Here is a 25,400-nt window from a genome sequence, read left to right as displayed (position 1 = left end):
TTCATTCAGAGATGGCTATCACATTTACAAACTATGTAGACAATCCTGGTTTATAAAAAAAAAACCCAGCAAAATGTGGGGAGGTCAAATTTTGGACATCCTATGTTATGGCTGGCAATGAAGTCTCTTGTTTGCATTCATAATATAGCGCATGTTTAAAACTAGTTCTCAGGGTTTCATCGCATTCCCTAAGCCAGTGTACATTTGCCTTCTCCTGTCATTTCTGGTTGTATAAAGACAGTATTGGGATAGAGGTGTGGTCAGTGTCATGTTCATTTCCCATGGGGTCTTGTGCTGAATGAGACTATTAGCTCAGGTCTGACCCTCCAGTCCCTCGGTGTTAACATTTTCTATTCTGGACAATATGGAGCTAATGGGAATCTATAAAGACCCTTAGCTTTTCTCTCCTGTGAAGTCAGTACTGGTCCAACTAGTTCAGTAAATGGGAGATTGCCAGCTGTTAAAAGAACTGCATTTCATGTGATGCAAAAAAAGAAATAGGTTGACAATTCTTCATTCCATGGTCTTCACAGGTATCAAAGAAAAAGGAAACGAGAAGGAATGGAAGGTGATGTGTTTACAAAAAGATAAAGAGGCAGGGTATGTTCTACTGTGGTGTAGTCAGTTGTGATAAAACATGGTGCCTCTAGCAAGCTGGTGTAATAGCTTCCCTTCCCCTTAAGGAAGCAGCCACAAGAAGGAGTCCTGTAGAATACCATGTGTTCCTTCCGGCATCAGGATAATATAGTATAAAACAGCATGTGTTCATGGTATCAGGAAGGTATAGTATAGAATAACATGTGTTCAGCGCATCAGGAAGGTATAGTATAGAATAGCATGTGTTCAGGGCATGGGTAGAGTATTTAAGAGGGTAGGAGGGGCAGACAGAGATCAGGAGGAGTAGAGTAGAGGAGAAGAAGAGTAGAGGCTGACCATGAGAACTTGGAGAGACGGGGAAGGGAATGAAGAGAGAAGGGACAAATGGGGAAGAGGGTAAGAGGGCAATAAGCTAGGGAACATGAAGCAAGAAATGATGAGAGAGAGGAGGGGGCATGCATCCTCTTGCATAGTGCCAGACATGCCTGACTGTTGCTAGGCAACTGTGAGGCAGAGCATACCTGGCTGTTTCTAGGTAACTGTGGGATGGAGCTTAGACTGAATGCTAGCAGAGGGCTTATCTAAGAAGATGTGCTTTCCCTTAAGCAGCTGTAGAGGGACTCAGTGTGTTACCTGTGGATAGATCAGTTAGACACTTTATTGACTGACCATCATAGCACTTACTTTCCCTGACTAAAGGATATCCTCCTTCTGAACTTGCATATTTCTCTAAAAGAAAAGGGGCAAAATAAAAAGTCAGGTGACAGTGATGCCAAGCAAGTTCATATGAACCTATCTCCTAACCCTTACATCTAGATTGCCTTTCGTATTGAGTCTAGAAACACAGCAAGTTAGTCCAAAGTAGCCTACAGTTATAATGATGCATGGTTTCCTGAAGACCTAACATGTAAGAAACAGCAAATGTGCTTATTAGGGCCAGACTTTTATGACCTTCAGTTTCACTATATTATCACCTATTCTCCTTCGTAAACCTGCAATCACACATTGCAAAAGCCCCTTAAGAGTTCTTCCACAGAAGGGCTATCTTCACGACATGCCAGCTCCTGCAGATTTACTTTATTTTAAACACACATATATTTTAACCTTTACCCTAATTCTTACCTTAAATGCTGGCCATAGTGACACTTGACACTGTGACCCACTGCTGAGGAGATGGATTACTGGGTATCCAACCTATTTCCAAACACAGTGAGAAACATATTCACAAATGCATGAATCAGAAAGTGATAGAGTAAGTCTCCCAATGTCCTCTTGTGACCTTCACCTGAATACAACCATCCACATGTACTGTACACACACACACACACACACACACACACACACAGACACACTCACAAACTTACACGTAAGTGTAAGTCTTCAGTCTTCTAGCCCAGGATCTCTGACAGATCTGTAATGCTAAAGTCTTGTAGTTCTGACAGTTTGGGCTCGGCAAAGATTATCAGTTGGCTATTTTCCACAATATGACCCATTCTGGACAGTATTAGTCTGTAGAAGAAATAAGCAGTGTCTGCCCAGTGGCTACTCATCTACAAACAATACCTCAAATTGAGGTAGTGATTTTCTTTTTTTTTCAACGAAATATACCAGAGGAGAACTGTACGGAGCACATATGTCTCAACAGAAGATAGATAACATAAAATATCATATTTTATGGATTTCAGACGTTTCTGAAAATAGTGTAATTCTAAATAGCATTTCTGAACTGTTAAGCCTTAACTACTCCTGTCTATTTTAAATTGAAATATTTCAAAAATACACTTTTAATTGATAAACATGAGTTTGCTATCCAGCCCTTAACTAGTATTGTTTAGTCAACACTCTAAATGATATTTTATCAATCATTCACAGAGATGTGATGCAGATCCTGGGAGGTTGAACAATGCAGTAATGTGTAGCGATGCTGCGTGGCTCTTCCTGCTTTATAGAGGCCGTTAATGAGCCTTGAACTACAGCTGTGATGTAGCTTAGTGGTAGAGTGTCTGTTCCTCATGCTAGAGGTTGGAGCGTCATGTCCTTTCTTCTTATTTTTGCTTTGGTTCTTTGCAAGACATCCCAGACTTTGACTTTATGCTAGGAGAGCATATATACATAGGTAATTAGTAAGCAAAGCGCTGGTCTATGGCCATGACAACAATGTTGGTAATGGTCAATACAATATTTCCATGAGACCTCCACAGTCTGGTGAATACCGCGTGGTTATGACACGAGGAACATGTGCTGTTCACAGCTTGAGAGAAGCTCGGTCGTCATGATGGTGAGATGTTTCCTAGTGGGTATGATTCTCAGGTGATAGAAAACAAGGGTGAGTGAGTTCTGCTGAGAGACATAGGAAGGGAGGACCGGCCTGAGCATTCTTAGTTACTGAACAGAGACACAGAGGGACATACAAACAATTAAACAATAAGGTGGTGACTTTGAAGTTGGCAGGTCTGAAACTAGACAGTGTTTCTCATATTGGCCTAAGTTTTTTCAGGTGTTTGAATTTTTCTGTAACTATTTTTTACATTTTCCAAAAAGATTTCATGTGGTCAGTATTGTTAGTTTCTTCTGGTTGAGAGTAGATTGTTTTCTGTTAAAATGAGTAAGATGAAAATCCCATCCGGACAGTAAAGGGTAAGTTCTGATCCTGGCAGGCTGAAGAAGGCTGTAGTGGAGTGTAGCAATGGTGCGTCAGGCTTGCTGCCTTCATATAGCCTAGGAATGAAGTCTAGTAAGCTGCAGGACCGTAGCTCAGTGGTAGAGCGCCCGCCTCTGAATGCGTGGAGTACTGGGTTCGATTCCCAGGATCCTGCAGCTTTTTCTTCTTCTTTTGGGATTGTTTTTTTGCAAGATATTAAAGACTCTTACTTTTATGCTATGAGGGCGTATATGAATGGGCAATTATTGATCAACACGCTAGTCTATTGCCATGACAAAAAGATTCATCCATAATCAAAACATATTCATGAGATCTCCGCAGTCAGGTGAGTTCAGCCTGATCCTACCTCCAGGAGTGTTTTTCTCACAGACTGAGTGAAGAAGCTTGGTCATCAGGGTGGTTGCAGTATCTTATTAGTTATGATTCTCAGGAGATAGAGAACAAGGGTAAGTGAGTTCTTCTGTGAGAGTAAGGAAGGGTCACTATGTTACGAATTCCTAGTCACTTAGCTGAGAGAGAAAGGAAGAAAAAGAGAGAGTGAAGGTTGGAGGAGGGAGAGGCTGAAGGAAGGAGGGAGAGATAGGAAATGAAGGACGGAGGGAGAAAGTAAAGAGAGAGAAAGAAAGTGTGAGAAAAGAAGAGATAGAGAGACAGAGAGAGGGGCCAGGAAGGAAGCTTGGTGGTTGTCATGGAAATCAGGAATCTTAATGGAGACCGTTTTCAATGGTGACCTTGGTGATACAGGGAAAGGAGCATTCTCTGTAGAGAAGCTTTTGGGTTCTCAGAGGCTTGAGTCTCCCTAAGGGTGGAAGACACAGATGCAGGGTTACTTCAGGATTTGTGGCTAGTGTGTCCCCTCCAGAAAGAGAGATACTTGGGGCATTGTGTGTCCTCAGAGGGAGCTGCCCTGTAACTTGATGCACAGCTGACATTACTGGAAGGGGGGATGGAGGAGGACAGAGGAGTGAACATAGTGTGTGCTCTCTGACTACATTTTCAACTCTGTGAAACAGGGATGAAAGATCGGGTCTGAGTTAGAAAATTCTAAATAGTTGTCTATGATTGTCCTGTATAGATGTCTATGATGATTAATTAATTAGTTGTATAGAGGACCTCTCTCTCCATCCTCTCTGTCTGTCTGTCTGTCTCTTTCTCTGTCTCTCTTTCTCTCTTCCTCCTTCCTCCCTAGTCCTCCTAACTTGTCCTCCTCCTCCTCATTCTACTTCTTAGTGTTCTTTCTGTAGTTTGAATTTTTTTTTTCTGAGACAGTGTTTCACTGTGTCCTAGATGTCTTAGAGCTAAAAGTTTTACATTTATGTGACGACAATAGTGGGACACCTGTGGACTCTGGAGCAATTGGACATTTTATGTTGTAATCTATTGAGGTACCAATGATTCCATGTGATACTCTTCCCAGACACCTCACCAAGTTGCTGTCTACACACCCTCAACCTTTATGGTGCTAATAAATCTCTTATAAAATGAAAAATCTCTTTCAATGAGATAATGAGAAATAGCATAAATTAAATATTTTGAATTTTTGAATTTGTATTTTCTGCTTGAATTTTCAAAATATTTTCTGTGAAGCATCATAGAAATTTTCATTGGATATGAAATTTTCAGAGGTTTCTCCTATCCATTGCTTTATTCTCATTTAATTTTTGTCCACAAGTTTATAAGAGTAGGCGTCTTTAGATTTTAAAAGATTTCCCATTCTCCTGACTCCAATTATCATTTTTTTCACCTAAATATGCATAACCTGGAGTTGTCTATTTTGAGAGTAGTGGATGAAATTTGTGAAGGATTCATTGTGCTCAGTGACTGGTGACTTTTGTTCAGATTTTTCACCTAAATTAGCATCAGCTGGACTTGGCCTGTTTTAAAGACTCTAGATAAACTTTGTGAAAGTCTCACTGTCCTCATGGAAGGTTTGATTTTGTACAGATTTTTCATATAAATATGCACAACCTTGAGATAGTTCTTTTGAGAAGTAGAGAATAAAATGTGTGAAAGTTGCACATTGCTGAGGGATTGGTGGAAACTGTTCAGATTTTTCACCTAAAATAAGCATTACCCGGGGACAGCCCTGCTTAGGGGCCATAGATAAACTTTGTGAATGTTTCCGAGTGTTCAGCCACTTTTTACTTTTGTTCAGACTTTTCACATAAATGTGCATAACCCGGAGATGTGTCTTATGAGGGATAGTGGATACAGTTTGTAAAAGTTGAAGAATTCCCAGGGATTGGTGGCTTTCATTCAGATTTTTCACCTAAAATTAAGATATTATAGGTATAGTCTTTTTCACAGGCTGTTGATGAATTTTCTGAAAATTTCAGAGTGTTGAGATATTGTTTCCTTTCTTCAGAGGTTTCACAAACATATGCATAACCTCAGATGTTTCTTTATAGGGTAGTAAATACAATTTGTGAGAGATTCAGAATGCTCAGGGATTGGTGGCTTTTGTCCAGTATTTTAAACTATAATGAGAATAACATGGAGATGGTCCTGTTTAGGGGCTCTAGATAATCTTTGTGAAAGTCCCAGTGCCTTCAGGAATTGTTTGCTTTTTTCAGACTTTTCACAAAAACATTCACAACCTGAAGATTGTCCAGTTGTTTATTGAATAAAACTTGTAAAAGATCAGAGTCTCAGTGTTTGTGAAATGTGTTCAGATTTTTCAACTAAAATTAGCATAACTCTTGGATGTTCTTCTTGGTGGGCTATGGATAAAACTTGCAAAGTTTCCTGAGTGCTCTGGGATTGTTTGCTTTTGTCGAGACATTTCAATAAATATTTATAACCAAGGATGTTTCTTTTGAGGGTATTGGATGAAGATTGTGAAAGTTAGAGGGTGCTCAGGGATTGGTGGCTTTTGTTCACATATTTCACCTAAAATTAGCATAACATAGGTATGGACTTTTTAGGGTCTGCAGGTGAACTGTGAAAGTTTCTTTGTCACAAAGAATTTTTTTTTCAGACTTTTCACAAAAATATGCACAACGTGAAGATCTTCCTGTTGAATAGTGGGTAAACTTTTGAAAGATTTACTCACAGTGTTGGTGAACTGTATTCACATTTTCCACCTAAATTAGCATAACCTGTAGAAGTTCTTCTTGGTGGGCTGTAGATAAACCTCATGAAGTTTTCTGAGTTAATCAGGGACCATTTGTTTTTTTTTTTTTTTTTTCAGAATTTTCACATAAAGATACATAACACGGAGATGGTAATGTTAAGGAGAAATGGATAAAATTTCTGAAAGACTTATACTGCTCAGGAAATTGCTGCTTTTGTTCAGAATTTTCACCCTCTGAGGAGACACAATGCCCTTAGTCTCTCTCTTTCTGAAGGTGACACAAGCCACAAATCCTGAAGTGGGAGTGTGACCACGTGGGACTGGGATCCCTGCATCTATGTCTTCCAGCCTCAGGGAGATTCAAGTGCTCACCTCTGGGAACACTTAAGCTAGTCTACAGAGAATGTTCCTTTCCCTGTATCACCTAGGTCACAATTGAAAAGGGTCTGCACAAAGAGTCCTGGTTTCCATGACAACAACCGTGCTTCCTCTCCTCCCCCTCTCTCTGTCTCTCTGTTTCTCATCACATAACCCTGAAAACACACAGCAATGCCAGAAATGCACACACACACAGTGGTATTGTGAGTCTATTCATCACTACCTTCCCAGGTACCCTCCCTTTCTGTGTCCTATACACTTCTCAGAGTGAAAAGTTCAGAGTCATGAAATTCTCCAGAGGCATCAGATGATGACTAAATGAATTCCACTCATCAATACTGGGACACTCTGAAAATCAAAGTATAGAATGTCAATATGAGCAGATAACAGTGTGGGAGAAATGGATATTCTGAGCCACGTTGGTACGAGTCATTCTGGAGAATAATTATTATAACACTAAACACTGTCACAGCAATAAGTGATTTAACTACCTTTCATGATTCCGGTTTTTAGTCTCTTCCAGATGCAACAGCAGTCCTTTAGGCATCCAGGTACTGATGCTGTTAATGAATTTAGAGGGAAGTAAGCATTATACCAAATATGTTCCTCATGTAGTCCTGCATCTGACTGTGAATGGCATGAGCTCAATATTTAACCTTTAATTTCCCACACATTCCATATCCCTGAAACCTTTACACACACACACACACACACACACACACACACACACACACACACACACACACAAACACACAAAAATGCAAGTATATACAAAAAGACATACTTATGAATGCTGATACAAATCACAGCTGTCACCTCAAAGGAAGAAAGTTAATTCTGGAGTTAAACACGCCTGAGAACATATGAGTGTGACAGATGCATGCTACCACAAACTCTACTATACAGTGTCCAATGAGATGCATCACGTGTTTATAGTAGATGATAAGCAAATAAGCTTTATATATAGCATTTCTTAAGTACATAGATGGAAGGATTAAGTAGGCCAAACCTCAGCTGTTGGTTGGCATTAACTGCTATGTGATGAAAATTTCAGTCTTTTGTTTGGTAGGAAACTGTGGTTTTGTTAAGATAATGTAATGAGTCTATTTTAATGTGTTAGCATGCTAGAAAAACTTTTTCTGACAGTGACAACATGCTAGGTGATTCCAACACAGACAGACCTTGAAACAGCTACTCCTGGGCTAAAGAGAGCACAAAAAATATTGTAGTTAGGTTGTCGGCCAGCAATATTCCCTCCCTTCCACATCACTGGAGTTCTGTGAAGGTCTCCATGGAAATGTCGACAGGTAATAGAGGAACTGTGTTGTCTTTGTCTTATATGAGGTCTTTTATCTTACACAGTGAACTCATGGAAATGTCACAAAGATTATTAGAACAAATATTAAATAAAGATTATCTTAGTAGTTATTGATGAGTGATTTATCTAATAACTACTGGTACAAATATTCCCTCAGAACAGAAAGTTAAATCCCCATGTTTTTTTTTTTGATAAAGTAGTAGTAATTTATGAGTACTTTATTTAATAATTACTGATGCATATATGACCTCAGAACAGAAGGAAAAGACTGGGACATTTTGTGACAAAGGAATACCAGAAGAGGGGGAAGATAGAAGCTTGGAGACAGGGAGAATCGATCTGGAGACCTCATACATACTAAGTATGGGCTCTACTGCTGAGCTACATCCTCTTGTGTGGGAACCATGTGATCACAGCCTCTATGAAGACACAATGAAGCAAGCTGCATTCTTACAAATTGAAAGGATCTACTTAGTTACTTTGTATATGATTATGAATCCCTACCACATCTTACTGGGTGCTTTATGGCTTCCACTTCACAGATTTTATGAGATTTTTATGTTATTAATTCCATCAGAAAATCAATTTTCAATAAAAATAAAATCACTTTTCCTCTAGGCACGTGGTGTACACCTCTCATTTGACAGACTTTCCTGCTGACTTATTACACTGTAATTGAGTATAAAGTCATCTTCGTAGTGAACTGTAATCATGCGATTAAACTATTCATCCTGGATACTTCTCTCATGTGTGTTAGTCACACCCATGCAAATTTCACACAGTGTGCCAGGTGTAGAATATAACATATTAATATTTAGCATTCTTATGATCTCTAATATTAACATTATGACGTTGCATTCTGTTGAATATGTGCATATGCAATTGTAACTTTCATGTCACATTTAATATAAGTATTATCCTACAGAGTGTTAACATACTGATTTTTTAGTTTTTCCGTTTTACTTTAATATAAACTACTATGCTGAGTACATTAACACCTTCTGATTAGGAAACAATGTATGGGTCCTCAGGCAACATGGAAGTCAATATGTATGAATTTCTTTGTGCATCCCTAGTTGAGGAGATTGTTATGATTATTTCTAAGGGTTTCCATGTCTCTGATTTATCTTTTCTGGGTGGGAAGTTTATATTTTTGTCCTTTTGTTGTAAGCTAAGTAAGTAGATGGTTTGTGGATTGAGAATCTACCATACAAAGCTGTTTGATAATTAATGGATGTGAGTCATGTTTGCACTGGGCAGTGGGGGAATGAACACACAGGGGTGGTCTTATCCACCCTGGATAGAAAATAGAAAGTTTTCTTTTCTAAGTAAGGATGTGCCAGCACCATGTTGAATCACTTGATGTCTTAAGGGCAGCATCCATAAACAAAAGAAATTACACCACTGAAAATCTTATATATGTATTGAGTAAATTCTGTACCACTATAAAAGTTATAACTTAAACATTTTATCAAGCAAAAAGATTTATAATAATGACTTTAGTTCAGTTACCAAGTGTAGGTTTGGCTGTTAAAATGGATCTGGCAATTTCCTCCCTGTTAATTTATGAACATTTCTATATTCTTAATGAAAACAACCTTACAATAAACACGTTCACCCCCCAAAAGTCCATAGAATCAGGGTGATGACTCTTCATCAAGCTGAATATAGGGGCACTGAGAATTTAGAAGTGGGGTTGGAAATGAGGAAACTGGATAGACCTCAAGAAGGAAAGCCAACTGACAATTGTTGCAGTCTCTGATGTCTTGAATTAGGCCAGTTTGGCATTCTGATCACAAGCTTCCTCATAGCTACACAGTCTGTAATATGTATAAAACTCAACAGAAAACATATTAATATTGAGATTTATTTTTGCTTTAGCCTCTTAAACTTAGGTTTTCAGGTGGTCTCTCTCTATTAAATGTGGTCCATATGAATCTGGAGAGCACATAGGGCCAAATCACAGTTTTTAAAAACACAAATACAAATCCTTTAAACAATATAGTGTGCCTTCTAGTTGGCAACTAGAATATCTCGTATTTTATGATCTCCCACAGAGCAATAATATAGCCAAAATATGCAGGATCACAACCTCTTTAAAATTTACAGCAATATCAAACAAATGAATAAACGAAAATCTGTATTACCTTATATTTAGGCCTTCAATTAATCTCTCATGTCAAGAAATCAAGTCAAATTCCCATGAATAGGACCTTAAGAGAATATGATCCTCTGTGGAAATCATAAGTTAATCACAAACCCTCATTAGCTGGCATCTGTGAAGCCACCTGGCCTTAGTGGGGTAATTCACAAACAAATAACTTTCTATCAATTACAAATCAATAGGTAAGCAATCTGTAAAACTGGGACTTTAGTTTAAAGTGTTTGATCTATCCTGTTCTCAACCAGAGCGTCAGATCTTCATTTATTATTTCCTTCCCTAATATATATCTGTATTCACTCTGCCTGGTGTGCAGACTTCTATCTTATTTCTGAAGTGGAGGTAAAAATTCCCATGTGAATCAGGTAGACTCTGTTCTCTCTTCTTTTAACTAGAAAAACAAACTTGACTTGTACATTAATTCTCTATACCATCTTTAAAACAAACACACCAGTTTTTTATACATTTTCTTAACAATTCTGCCAAAGAATCAAGTAGCTTTTATTCTCTCTTTCTGTGTTTAAGGTCACCTGCCTTTTTACAGCAGGACCCCTACCACCTCCTAGTAGTAGGGTCATGGTGTTCACCTGGAAGTGCCTTGCATGTCGACCAAACACCTGATCCATTTGCCACCTAAAATAGCACAGATCCAGGAAACAGGACAGGTACACAGGAGAGACGGGAACCAGTCACCAACAAGAAAACCACGTATAATCACAGACAACTAGATGGCAAGAGCATTGCGAAAGAACTTACACAATGGAAACCAAGACAACCTGGCAACATCAGAACCCAGCTCTCCATCACAGCAAGCAGCAGATTGCCAAACACTCCTGATAAAGAAGACTCAGACCTGAAATCATACCTCAAGATGATGATGGAGATCTTCAAGAAGAGCATGAATAACTCAGTTAAACAAGAACGAGTTCTTTGAGTGTTTTTTTTTTGTTTCCTCTTTGAAAGCTTCTGAATCTTCTTGCTTTTCCTCCCGTTCTTGTTTAAGGATCTCTATCAGCATCTTGAGGTATGATTTCAGGTCTGCGTCTTCTTTTTCTGGAGTGTTTGGCATTCCGATGTTTGCTGTTATGGGAGAGCTGGGTTCTGGTGTTGCCAGGTTGTCTTGGTTTCCTTGGGATATGCCCTTTCGCTTTCCTCTTGCCATTTTGTTGTCAGTGATATGTTCTCGCCTTTCCCTTGTATCTATCTGGTCTGTGTCCCTGGATCTCCACTGGTCCAGATGGCAGATGGGCCGAGCCCTGTTATGCACCCAAGTGCTCAACATCCGTAGCCATCAGAGAAATGCAAATCAAAACAAGCCTGAGATTCCACCTCACACCAGTCAGATTGGCAAAGATCCAAAACTCAGATGACAACAGATGCCTGGGAGGTTGTGGAGAAAGAGGCACACTTCTCCACTGTTGGTGGGGTTGCAAACTAATACAACCATTCTGGAAATAAGTCTGGCGATACCTCAGAAAATTGGATATAGTACTACCTGAAGACCCAGCTATTCCACTTCTGGGCATATACCCCAGAGACACTTTAACACACAACAAAGATATATACACCACAATGTTCATAGTGGCTCTATTTATAATATCCAGAAGCTGGAAGGAACCCAGATGTCCTTCAGAAGAGGAATGGATACAAAAATTGTGGTACATTTACACAATGGAGTACTACTCAGCCACCAGAAACAATGACTTAACCAAATTCTTAAGAAAATGTTTGCATCTAGAAAATATCATCCTGAGTGAGATAACCCAGTCACAAAAGAACAGACATAATATGCAGTCACTGATAATGGGATACTAACACCTGAAAGCACTGAACACCCCATAAACAACTCACAGACTGTGTGAAGCTCAAGAAAAAAAAAAGAAAGAAAATGAAAAAAACCGTTATGCTCAATCCTTATACACCAAGAAAACCTTGACTAATTCCAGGTTACATCTTGTTTTACATGTACTTTATGCTCATTGTAACTAGTAAGACCTTAATGCACACTATCAAACCTTTGAAAAATAAAAGCCAAATATCGACAAAAATATATTCGTATACTTTTATGCAAAAATCCTTAAAATTTGTACATTTATCTTTGTTTTTTAAAATAAAGTTGTTCAAAAAAAAGAAAAAAAGATTTTAAGGTATACTATCATACATTTAAAAAATCAAGTACTGACAAAAATGTATTCATATACTGTTATGCAAAAATGCTTTTAAAATCTGTACATTTATCTTCATTTTTTAAAAAATAAATTTGTTCAATTTAAAAAAAGAAGAAAAAAAGAAAGTAGCATCCTACATGTGATCACCATGAACCCAAAGGACATCCATGGTATGTACTCACTGATAAGTGCATAGTAGAAAAAAAAAAAAACAAGAACGAGAAGAAAACCAGAAATATATAGAAGCTTTTAAAGAGGAATCAAGAAAAACCCTCATAGAAATCAAAGAACTAGAGGAAAACAGAACTAAAGAGATGAAGGAATAGAATAAGGAATTGAAAATGGAAATGCAAACAATAAAGAAAACACTAAAACGGACAACCCTGGAGATGGAAAACCAAAAAAATAAATCAGGAGTCACAGATGCGAGCATCTTCAACAGACTACAAGAGACAGAAGAGAGAATCTCAGGGGCCAAATACAACATTGAAAATGTAGACTATTTTGAATGATGTGTCCCATTCCGGACAGTATTAGTCTGTAGAAGAAATAGGCAGTATCTGCCAAGTGGCTGCCTATCCACAAACAATACCTCTCCTTAAGGTAGTGATTTTAAATTTTTTTCAGCTAAACATTCCAGAGGAGAACTGTAAGGAGCAGATATGTCTCAACCAAAAATAAATATAATTAAATTTCATAATTTATGTATTTATGACGTTTCTAAAAAACATCTAACTTTATAAAGCCTTTCTGAACTGTTAAGCCTTGATTAGTCTTGCCCCATTTAAATTGAAATATCACAAAAACACCCTTTTAGCTGATTAAGAACCATGAGTTTGCTATCCACCCCTTATCTAGTATGGTTTAATCAATTATAAGCAGTGTATAATAGGAGTTATATGACTGGATCTAAGCCTCATATTCCCAAATGTATTGTATCGGTACAATATCTATATGAAAATAATAATATTAATTTGAATGTTAAATCAATAAGAAATTACAGATTGAAAATCTTAAATAAATTCGGTATCACAGTAAAGATTATAACTTGAACATTGTATCAATTACAAAGATTTATACTAACGTAAGATATGACTTTAGCTTAGTTACCAAGTGAAGATTATGTCTGTATAAATCGATCAGGCTATTTCCTCCCTGTTAAATTATGAACATTTCTAAATTCTTCACAAAAACTACCTTACATTAACCACGTTCACCCCGCAAAAGTCCATAGAATCAGGGTGATGACTTTTCATCAAGCTGAGTATATGGGCGCTAAGAATATAGAAAGGGGAGAGGAAAATGCGGAATCAGAACAGACCTCAAGAAGGAAAGCCGCAGTGTCGATTGTTGCAGTCTCTGATGTCTGGAATCAGGCTAGTTTACTATTCTGATGACAAGCTTCATCATAGCTACAGAGTCTGTAATATGTATAAAACTCAACAGAAAACATTTTAGTATCAAGGCACTGGCCAGTGGTCATGGTGTGTTTCCACCGAGCAGACAGAACAATGGCATTTACTCTTCAGCCAAAACCTGTCCCACTGTGTTCTTAATATTCTTACTTTCTTTGTCTGGGGACTAGATTTTTTTCTCCTAAAATAAATAACATAAAAGTCTCAAACACACTGTAAATGATATTTTATCAATCATTCACAAAGATGTAATGCAGACCCTGCCAGGTTGAACAATGCAGTAATGTGTAGGGATGCTGCGTGGCTCTCCCTGCTTTATAGAGGACGTTAATGAGCCTTGAACTACAGCAGTGAAGTAGCTTAGTGGTAGAGTGCCTGATCCTCCTGTCAGAGGTCCTGGGTTCGACTCCCAGTGACCTGCTACCTTTTTTTCTTATTTTTGCATTTTTTATTTGCAAGATGGCCCAGACATTGCCTTTATGCTATGAGAGCATATATGCATAGGAAATTAGTGATCAAAGCGCCTGTCTATGGCCATGACAACAATGTTGGTCTATGAACAATACAATATTTCCATGAGACCTCCGCAGTCTGAAGAGTACAGTGTGGTTATGATACTAGAAATATGTTAGTTCACAGCTTGAGTGAGGCTCAGTCTTCATGCTGGTGGCAGTTTCCTGGTATGTTTCTCAGGAGATAGAAAACAAGGGTGAGTGAGTTCTGCTGTGAGAGTAGGAAGGGGCACTGGGAGAATAGCTCCTAGGTACTGAGCAGAGAGGGCAAGAGGACATTGTTGTTTTCACAGACACCTGGGGTCTCTGTGGAGACTCTTTTAAGTAGAGAGCCAGGAGATACAGCCAAAGAAAGAAACAGTCTCTGTAGCCAAGCTTATGTATTCTCAGTGGTGAGCACTTGAATCTCTCTGAGGGCAGAAAGACCTGAGTTGCCTCACTGCCATTTTGGGATATGTGGTCAGTGTGTCCCTGCGAGAAAGAGAGAAATTTGTGACTATTCTGCCTTTCAGAGGGTACTGTTCTCAACTGGGGTACACCAAAGCCATTGCAAGGGCATTCTGGGGAGTGGAGGGAGGGGAGATATGCCAGAATATAAGTGTGCACACCCTGATACCAGCTTTCTCCTCTGTGAATACGGGATGAGAAATTGAACATTTCTGGTAAAGCCTAAACAGTAGTCATTGATTACTTTAAGAAAATAATTTTTCAGTGCATGTGTTAATATGCTAAATTCCAAGAAAAATTATCATGAAGTTTTCTAGTACTGTCCATTATACACACTGCAGTTAACAGGAAAATAGGGAACTAAGGAACCTACAAACATCTACTGAATCAAAACATCTTCTGTAAACATGGTCTGATGCACATGTTAACTAATCAAAACCACACAGAACACAACATATCCTGACCTGAAGTGGACTTATGCAGTTGTAGTGTGCTTCTTTCAACTCTGGTCCCAAAGGGTCAAGGCTGGAACTTAAGTTTAATAGGTATAAATTTACCTTCCTAAGGAGAGAAATTAATACTAAGGAATGAGGTCATAGCATTTAAAGAAACCATCTCTATGTATTGTTATGGGAAATGGAAATAGCAAAAAGTGGAATTACTAGGAACAATAACCCATTTTCAATAGACTCTGGTGTAATCAATTCAGATTATACTTTCAATTAAAAGTATGGATACTCATCACAGGGTTTACTTACTAGGTCTCAAATTTAATAGAAGCATCAAATCTATTAGAAGTTACTTAAAAGGCCATTGCTGTCCCCACTCCCAATGTTTCTGATTCAGAATGTCTGAAATGAAGCATTCAGATTTGCATTTTCAAGCTCTATGTTGTTCTGCTGTTAGTCTGGACCAGGTTTTGGAAAGTGCTGGACCAGGTGGATGTATAAATAAACACTAAATGTGTTTGTTATCGACTTGGGAGAATCCTCCAAACTACCATTGTAGAAAATATCAGTCATATTGTCTTTTTTTAAATGTAGGGTACTAAAAATGTTAATATGACAAGAACTGTTAAACATTAAAATGATTTATATAAGAAAGATAGATTGATAAGCATCCATTTGCTCATTTTTTCATTGAAAAATTGTTCTTATAAAACATTTCCAGTGCTGTGGAAAATTGACATTTTTTAAACAGTATGTCTATGTGCAGATGGTTGGATCATTTTTCAGTAGAGATTATTTTGTTGTTTGTGTCTTGAGAACCCGAGGTATGATGGACCAAGGGATAGTAATAAACTGTTTTTGAATAAATTGTAGAGAATCCTATAAATTTTTAATCTGGGGTAACTCTGCAATAGATTCAGTGCACAGAATTGCAATCATATTGTAGCTGCCGATTCTCTTAGAGGACCATGTATACGTCATGGAATCTTCTGCATTTCCCCATCTTGAGACTGAGTCAGTAAAGTATGAGCCCCATTCATTACATGAGGAATTTAGAGGCTTTACCATTGGCACCTAATATTTTCCTCTTTCCTCCAGGGGCTCTGCTTCCTCAGGCTTCTCCATTTTTTGCTCTTGAAGCTCCTCAAGAATAAGGACTGTCTCCCAGTAAGTATTGTGATGGGCTGGGAAAATGTCTGAATGCATGCTGTCACCAAAGTCAACCTTGGCTTCAGGCTTGCTGTTCATTTTCTTCAGAAGGTCATAAAGGTGGACAGTGTTCCCTTGAGAGTACCATCCAGGTTTATCCACAGATGGCAGTTCGTCCTCCTCATCATTCTCAAGTGGGTGGAGAGGCTTCTGGCTTGGCAAAGGTGAGAAGAATCCAGGCTTTAATGCATTTGTAATCACAATGTCCAAAAGGCCACTTTCTTACAGACTCAGGAGAGTGGTATACATATTTGCCTACATTTCTTTTTATTTCTGGGAAGAAGAATCCACAGTCACCAGGATCCAGGTCTGCTTTCCTCAGCTCCATCTTGATATCTCCAAATTGCCTTTGCATGTGCATCAAATATCATTTGTCCAAGATGCCAGGCATGAAACATATGCCAATAATCACTCTGCCTGGGGGTCAGGGGCTGTAGCAAGAGTATGGTCAGTTCTCAGCCCAGCCGACTCACAAGATTAATGGGAAAAAGAATTGCAACTATTTGAATGTTCAATTATAAGTCAACTGGACTGTACAATGTACTATGATAGAGTCATTTGAAAATGGCATAAGAACATATTTGATGCAGTTATAAAGTGTTTGCACTTCATTTTATAGGAAAGGCAGTTTACCAATTATTTTGAAGAGTTTGAGTCTGAAAGGGTAGGAAATAAAAGCCTCTATACTTAGAACATGTGTGAAAGGATGTGCACTGAGCTGTCAAAGTGTCATAGAAGGTTCTTGTAGGCATGAAGAAATGTTGCTTTTTGTGCATTTTGCCTATGTGCATTTTCCATCCTCTCAGCACTAAATGTGTGTTGTGTCTAGAAAAGCAGTAAAACAGTTTAAGGTTTTAAAAGCAGTGTCTCTCCTGTGTCACTGCCAATACACCGAATTTGCTGCGGTTTTGGTGCTACCATGACAGATGGTAGAGAACTAGGCGACCAAAGCTAGTGCAACTAATCATGTCACTATGTTGGCATCCAGTCGGGTCAAACAGTGGTGGAACAATTGTATTGGAGAGGACAGAGACCAGTGTGGGATTTCATATTAACAATATGTTGTGGTTTTCACATGTGGTGCTGAAAATTGTAACAAAGGAAATATTCCTCATCCGTGGATGTGTGAATATATATGTATATATGTATATGTAAAAATGTGTATATGTGTATACATGTATATATAAATATGTGCATATGTGCATACATGTCTATGTACATATGTGCATCTGTGTATACATGTATATAAATATATATGTATATATATGTATATGTAAGTGCATATGAGTATATTTGGGTATATATGTATATATGTGTATATGTATATATATATGTGTGTATAGGAATATATGTGTGTATACATGTATATGTGCATAAGTATATATGTATATACATGAGTGTAAAATATATATATGTATATATATATATATATATATATATATATATATATATATATATATAATGAGTTTCTAGAGGAAGTATGGATTCATAGAAGCAAAGTCAGAATTGCTGAGTCATGAAGTTACATCTCTGCAGCCCCTGACTGTGCTTACTAAGGCAGGAGTAAATTCTGTTAGGTCAGTTTGGCTGGTTTGTCAATCACCAAAGTAAATTGGTAAATGAATGATGCCCTGGGCCCAGGATAGGACACATCTTGTGTTTGTCACCTACTGAATATTTGTTAAGCTAAGGTCCTTCACTCTTCCAAACATTAATTTTCTTATCTGCCAAGTAAGAATCATAGTTTCATCTTCTCCATTTTCACAGTGCTGTGAAAATTAGCGGAAATGATAGAAATCCTACATAGTCCAGCACCTGATAGACTCATAATAAATTGCTAAGGCTAATAGAACACAATATGTCACAGCTTTAAAGACATAGTTTAATAACAGTTACAGAAATAACTTGTGTTTTTGTGTGATCCAAAATGCTCAGAGACTGAATCCACTTTTTTAGATGTCTTTGGTATGAGGTGTCAGAAATGCTTGCAGTAGACAGAACTCCAAAAGGTATCTATATGTCTAAGTGAGAAAAGATCTGAAGGTACAGAATATTAGATATTGGCCATGCACTCAAGGTGACAAGATGTTTTGTCCCCGACTTTGATATATACATTTTTCTTAAATGGCATTTAATATCTCTTTAATATTAGGTATCATTTTTCAATGTAAAAATGTAATAATTGTGCACAGTATCTCATAGAATTGTTGATAAGAAAATAAAATTTAAAAAACTGTAGGTTAATGGCTTAGAACTTGACGTTGAGTTAGTGCTCAGCTCATTCACAAAGAACTGTTTGGATATCTATAGTGTCTTATATTTTTGGTTCAGATGGTGAAATTTCATTTATAATGAGACAGTTAACTTGTTCTTAAGTAACTTCATTTTTCAACCAACGAAATGCAGAACTATTACTGATTGAATGGTACCCTTTCTTGGCTGCCATTGAAGGATCTCCATGACACAGGGCAACAACAGAATGGCTGAGAGGAGCCCGAGTGAGGTTCCAGTATTGATAGAGAAGCAGAAGCCAGAGGTCTCTAAACAGAACAGTGACTCATCGTAATGAACATTTGAAAGTAAAGATGTGAGGGGTGACTAGGAGGGGGATAAAATCTGAAGTTAAAAAAAAAAAGAAAGAAAGAACAAAGAAAAATATGCCCCTCGGAGCTGAAATGCAACTCTGGGGATCTTTGCAGGCTACGGACCTGGAGGAGGAGCCAACTGGGTAGGTCCAGGCTCTCTCTCTCTCTCTCTCTCTCTCTCTCTCTCTCTCTCTCTCTCTCTCTCTCTCTCTCTCTCTCTGTCTCTCTCTCTCTCTCTCTCTCTCTCTCTCTCCCTCCCTCCCTCCCTCCCTCCCTCCTATCTGTCTCTCTTTTGGTCTCTCTCTCTCTTTCCCTCATTCCCTCCATCCCTCCCTTCTCTGCCCTCTCTCTCTCTCTGTCTATCTCAATCCCTCCCTCCTGCTCTCTGCACAGTAACTACGAATTCTCCTCCCAGTCCTTCCTTCCTTACCCTCACTGCAGAACTCACTCACCCTTGCTTTCTATCTCCTGAGAATCATATCAACCAGGAAACTGCCACCATCATGATGACCTGACCGAGCTTCACTCAATCTGTGAACAGAACATATTACTGATGTCATAACCACGGTGTACTCCACAGACTGCGGAGGTCTCATTAAAATGTTTTTCTGATTATAAATGAACATTGTTGTCATGGCCATACACTGTTGCGTTGACTGATATCTGCCCATGCATGTTTGCCCTTATAACAAAATTCAAAGTCTAGAACATCTTGCAAAAAAAAAATCTCAAAGGAGCTGCAGGAGGCTGAGAATTGAACCCAGGGTAACACACTTGCAAAGCAGGCGCTCTACCACTGAGCTACAGTCCTGCAGCTAACTATGCCTTAATCAGAGCCTATATGAAGGCAGCAAGCCTGAAGCAGCATTGCTACATTCCACTGCAGCCTTCTTCAGCCTGCCAGGATCAGAACTTACCCTTTACTGTGCGGATGAAATTTTCATCTTATTCATTTTAACAGAAAACAATCTACTCTCAATGAGAACAATCTACTCCCAACCAGAAGAAACTAACAACATTAACCACATGAAATCTTTTTGGAAAATGTAAAAATTATTTACACAAAAATGCAAACACCTGAAAATCTTAGGCCAATGTGAGATACCCTGTATAGTTTCATCCGAGCCCACTTCAAAGTCACCTCTTTTCAGCCTATGACCACTCACAGGAAGAGCTCTGGTTTGGGCCTATGCCTTTTCCTGGTTTTACCCATGTTTGTCTAGTAGCTCAGTGCTCCTTTTGTGAAATCGGTTTGTTCTTGTTGTTGTTTTTCTTGGTTCTTTGTGCTTTGGTTTTGGCTTTTGTGTAGTGGAGGCAGCTTTGTTCACTTATTGGCACTCTGTTATAGGAACTCTTGCCTTCTTTTCCTCAGACTACCTCCCTGTGAAAGTCCTTTTTGGGCCAAAATGAGTGTCAGTCAGGGGACCTTGTATATTCTACACAAGTGTTCTAAACCTGAGCTCCAATTCAAGCCTTCCTATGTCACTTACATGCTAGAGAGAAGAGGTTCCCCCCCTCATTCTCACAGAAGATGAGCTTTATGTCTATTTTATCTACTCTATTTTATTCTATGTTTCTTATTTTGCACATAAAAAAGCCAATGTCCATTTGCTCAGGTGCGAAACGTTAGCTCATTTAGAATGTATGTGTTGTAAGTACAACTGTTTATATGTAGGTAATCTTGTCCACAAGCAATTTACCTGGTCTATCACTTGGTAATATCGTTAACTTTTAAAGTGTACATCATAGTGTCAGTACAGGTACCATTGTGATTATTCATATCAACAAAATATTTTAGGGAGAGTCAGAAAGGGGACGGACTCTGGGAGCAGGTGTGTGGACACCTGACCTGAGAGACAGAGGCTGTGCCTTCCTTGCACAGCACTGGGACCTTCAGGACACAACAGAACCTAGTCCTCCTTCCATGTGAACGCCCACGATGACCAACACCCTCGCCTTTGTCACCATTTTTGACTCGCATGATGTTTTATGTGAGGGCCATGTCAGGGTTCTGATTTTGGTAGAATTTCTTTGAGTTTGTCTCCATTTAACTTGATGTTGGCGCTAGTCTTGCTATTGACCCTGTTATGTTTAGGTATGCCCCTTCTATCCTTTATCTCATCAGGACTTTGATCACAAATAAGTGCTGGATTTTATTAAAGGCTCTTTCTGCGTCTGATGAGATAATGTACTTTAATTCTTTCAGTTTATTTGTATGGTATGACAATTCCTAACTTTTGAATGTTGAGGCTTCCCTCCATCTTTGATCACGATCTGCCCTCTTGGTCATGGTGGGTGATCATTTGATGTGTTCTTTGATTCCATATGGAAATGCTGGACTCATATTTTTGCATCTCTTTATGTAAATGAGTTTGGTCTGTAATTCCATCTCTCTGCTGTCCTTTGGCAGATTAGATACCAGGAAACCTTTGGTCTCATACAAGAAATAGGACAGTGTTCTTTCTGTTTCAATTTCATGAGATGATTTAAAGGGTTTTGGTATTAACTCTGCTTTAAATATTTTGTCTCCCTGAACACACAGAGGAAGCAAGACTCCCAGGTGCTCTAGCCTGCTCAGGATCACAGGTGAAGAAGCCACACCATCTGCCTAAAACACCTGAAATTACGGGGTCCTCTGATATCTAAGGACGCAGAAACCCCTGCCCAGCTAGTGGCATGGGTTCCTTTCCATCTGAACCTATGCCCTGAGCATACCTTGGACACTGGTTCTGCTCCCCCACACTCATTCCCAAAACACTCAGAGTTATCCTGACTCCTAGCTGCTCTATCTTACCCAGGATCACAGGGTAACAGGTTCACAGGTATACGAATAAGCACAGGACCACAGGATCACAAAGGATGCTGACTCCCAGGAGACCAGACGCACCCAGGAGTACTGGAGCTCTGACACACCCAAGGTCACATTTGAGGACACAGCATCTTTTCCAACACCCAGTGTACCTCCAACGCCCATAGAAACCAGTAAAATAAATAAAAAAATAAATACAAAAACACATAAATAAATAAATAAATAAATAAATAAATAAATAAATAATGCAACACCTCCACAGTCAGTGGCACAGGTTCGGTCCAGCTAGTACCTGTTTCTGGAGCAAAACCAGGGCTATGGCACCTGACCAAAACCTGAAAAACCCAGAGAAAGCTGGAACTCTAGGAGATCAGATAATCAGGATCTCAAGAGCTTGGTCACACCAGGACTTCAGGATCCTAGAGGCAGCTTCATTCCCAGGAGGTCTGAGACACCCTGGATGTCAGGATCACAGGATTATGGGATCCCAGAATCACAGGGTCCCAGAGACAGGTGGACTCTGAGGAGTTCTGACACAACCAGGGTCAGAAGAGGGACAGGCTCCAGTCAGAGACAGCAAGGGCAGGCAGCACTAGAGAGAACCAGATGTGGAGAGACCTGTGCTGTTCCCAGGGTCTTCTTCAGTCTGCCTTCTGCTTTATCATAGTCGATGGTATGGACGATGCACTAGTCTGCTGGTTCACACTTGTCTTCTTACTGTCATGGCTGGCAGCTGGCTGATAATCTTTGTTCACCTTTCTTTACAAATTCTCATAATATTCTTAGTCTCACTGATAATGAAATTTTAATAAGAATAGGGAAACACCTTATGAAAATTCAAAGTTTTTTTTTTGGTGTGTATAGATCAAACATAATGATTTTTAAATACCAAAAATTGCCACAAGGCTATCCTCTTATCTCTCGAGTTATTAATGATTTAAGGTATAGGTGGACCCCACTCTGGATGGGTGTTATACACATGTTGTTGTTGTTGTTTTCTATGAAGGACTGAGGCTTCTAATTTTTGGCCTTTCCTCTTTGGGAACTTGATATGGTCGGTGCATTGTTTCTGGGGGTATTCAGAGCATTCTGGGGCTATTATGCAGTTATCAGTGAGTGTATATTATGTCTGTTCTTTTGTGTCTTGGTTACCTCACTCAGGATGATATTCTCTAGATACATCTCCTTTCCTAGGAATTTCATAAAGTCATTGTTTCTTTTTTATCCCTCTTACAACTTTATTTTAATAAAAGAGGGGTACATATACAGATTTTTAAAGGCATTTTGGCATAACCTTATATGAATATTTTTGTCAGTACTTAATTCTTTTAGAGGTTTGATAGCATGCATAAAAATCCCGCTAGTTACCATAATCATAAAGTACATGTAGGACAGATCATAACAATGGAACAAATTTCTTAGTGAGTATAGATTACCATACTGTTCTTTGAATAGTAAAAGTTGCCACGGGGGTATATTCTTAGCTCTTGGATAATGGTGTACCACACTCTCAGAGGGTATATACATTTTATTTTTTTTCCTAAGAAGGACTGAGGCTTTCATTTTTTGGCCTTTGTTTTTCTTGAGCTTCATAAGGCCTGTGAGTTTTTTCTTGGGATGTTCAGATCTTAATGGAGTTAGTATCCAATTATGAGTGACTGAATATTATGTCAGTTTTTTGTCACTGGGTTATGTCACTCAGGATGATATTCTCTAGATGCATGTATTTTTCTAGGAATTTGATAAAGTCATTGTTTCTGGTAGCTGAGTAGTACTCAATTGTGTAAATATACCACAATTTCTGTATCCATTTATCTACTGAAGGATAATTGGTTTTGTTAAAGCTTCTGGCTATTATAGATAAAGCTGCTATGAACATGGTGGAGCATGTGTCCTTATTGTACGTTGGAGCATTTTGGGGTATATCATCAGAAGTTAAAAGAACTGCATTTCAGCTGATGCAAAAAGAAGAAGGTTGAAAATTCTTCATTTCATGGTCTTCACAGGTATCTAAGAAAAATAAAAGGAGGAGGAATGGAAGGTGATATGTTTACAAAAAGATAAAGAGGCAGGGTATGTTCGACTGTGGTGTGGTGAGGTGTGGTGAGGTGTGGGAAAAGGAGGTGCCTCTATCAAGCTGGTGTAAAAGCATTCCTTCGGCTTAAAGGAGCAGCCACAAGAAGATAAAGTATAGAATAATATTTGGTCAGGGCATCAGTAAGGTATACTATAGAATAGCATGTGTCAGGGCATCAGGAATGTATAGTATAGAATAGCATGTGTTCAGGGCATCATGAAGATATAATATAGAACAACATATGTTCAGAGCATCACCAAGGTATAGTATGGAATATCATGTGTTCAGGGTATCAGGAAGGTATACTATAGAATATCATGGTTCAGGGTTTCAGTAGAGTATTTAAGAGGGTAGGAGGGGCAGACAGAGATCAGGAGAGTAGAGTAGAGGAGAAGAATAATAGAGGCTGACCATGAGTACTCGGAAGGAGAGGGAAGAGAATGAAGAGAGAAGGGACAAAGGGGGAAGAGTGGAAGAGAATGATTTTATTTTTCCAGTAAAAATGATAAGCCATAGGAGAGTAATTGTAAAACAGACCACAATCAGCAGGGTGCCCTTGGAAGTCACCAGGGAGCATAATACAACCAATGGTGATGATTGTCCAGGAATGAAGGTGTCCCGTAGGGAGGGATCTGGGCAGTCATACCATAGCCTTTCACAGAGGGCTTGGAACCTTAGGGAATCTCAGCTGAGTGCCACAGAAGTCAATCCAAGTGTGAATACCATATTATACATGAAATACTCCTGTATATACATTTTGAACTGCACACTTTACACTAATCAGAGATGAAGTGAGTTGTTGATCACTAGATTTGTGCTGATCCATAAATAAAACTGCTCTAGCACACCTGTGAAATTTGCAAACAAACAGAAATACATTAAATTGGGGGATATTGGCTTCTCTGTAAAACAAGAGCTCTTTTAATTCAAATGTGAGCTTATATATTTCTGCCACCCGGTGGCTCTAAGGAGAACTGCATCGTTTGAGTCAGGCCTGATAGAGGGAGAAGAAAAGCTGTGAACAGGAGGACTTGATGGCACCTCCTTCCTTACTCTGGAATTTGGGAGATCGTTTCTCCTCTGTATATTTTCATGGAATATAAAATTCATGTCTTAGGCAAATCTAATCTAAACCTGAGATTGCAACACAGTCCTGGTCCAAGGTAAATATAAAGATGATGGAGCTATAGAAGCTAGTGTGAGTCTAAAGAGGAACACACACATGCAGGCACACTCAGAGGACACAGGGCAAATCCATTTGTTCATAAAATTTCTCTGTCTCTCCCTCCTTCCCTCTCTCTCTCTCTGCTCAGTCACTAGGAATTCTTCTCCCTTTGCCCTTCCTTACTCTCACAGCAGAACTCACTCACCCTTGTTTTCTATCTCCTGAGAAACATACCCACTAGGAAACTGCCACCAGCATGAAGACTGAGCCTTACTTAAGCTGTGAACAGAACGTATTCCTAGTAACATAACCACGCTGTACTCATCAGACTGCGGAGGTCTCATGGAAATATTATAGTGATCATAGATGAACATT

At 38.9% G+C, this 25,400-nt stretch overlaps 1 pseudogene across 1 annotated transcript; it reads right to left on the bottom strand.

Moving 5' to 3' along the window:
• Positions 1-15,955: 15,955 nt before the first annotated feature.
• On the bottom strand, positions 15,956-25,399 carry LOC308415034 (5'-nucleotidase domain-containing protein 1-like; annotated as a pseudogene). Its single transcript has 2 exons — positions 25,231-25,399; positions 15,956-16,610 (listed from the first exon to the last, which is right to left on the bottom strand). The product of its transcript is annotated as a 5'-nucleotidase domain-containing protein 1-like (transcript).
• Position 25,400: the final 1 nt, after the last annotated feature.

This window comes from Micromys minutus (genome assembly GCF_963924665.1).
Source record: "Micromys minutus genome assembly, chromosome: X".
In the NCBI taxonomy this organism is placed as follows: Eukaryota; Metazoa; Chordata; class Mammalia; order Rodentia; family Muridae; genus Micromys; species Micromys minutus.
This window is presented reverse-complemented; position numbering and strand designations above follow the sequence as displayed.